The following is a 252-nucleotide window of genomic DNA, read 5'->3' on the forward strand; positions in this document are numbered from 1 at the left end:
TAATATTGTTTATTATTTAACTATATTTCCAATGTTTTACTTATGCGATTGTTAGCTCCGTTTGTTATTGATATAATTGTTATTAGCTTTTTTTTGTCAGCCGCAGCCTTAGCATAAGCGCTTTGGCCAGCCATGTGTTGCTTTCTCGTGCTTGGACGTGTATTGGGAGTGATTGTGCAGGCAGAGTGACCTTGCTGGGGCGACCTTGTCTGACCTTGGCTCTCTGTGGGCGCGGGTATCAGGACAGGGTCG

At 44.4% G+C, this 252-nt stretch overlaps 1 protein-coding gene across 1 annotated transcript in view; it reads left to right on the top strand.

Moving 5' to 3' along the window:
* LOC119591906 (ankyrin repeat and sterile alpha motif domain-containing protein 1B-like) overlaps positions 1 to 252 on the top strand; it is a gene marked incomplete in the record, with an annotated part of 115,155 nt that overhangs the window by 26,942 nt on the left and 87,961 nt on the right.

Source organism: Penaeus monodon, chromosome 29 (genome assembly GCF_015228065.2).
Source record: "Penaeus monodon isolate SGIC_2016 chromosome 29, NSTDA_Pmon_1, whole genome shotgun sequence".
NCBI classification, from domain to species: domain Eukaryota; kingdom Metazoa; phylum Arthropoda; class Malacostraca; order Decapoda; family Penaeidae; genus Penaeus; species Penaeus monodon.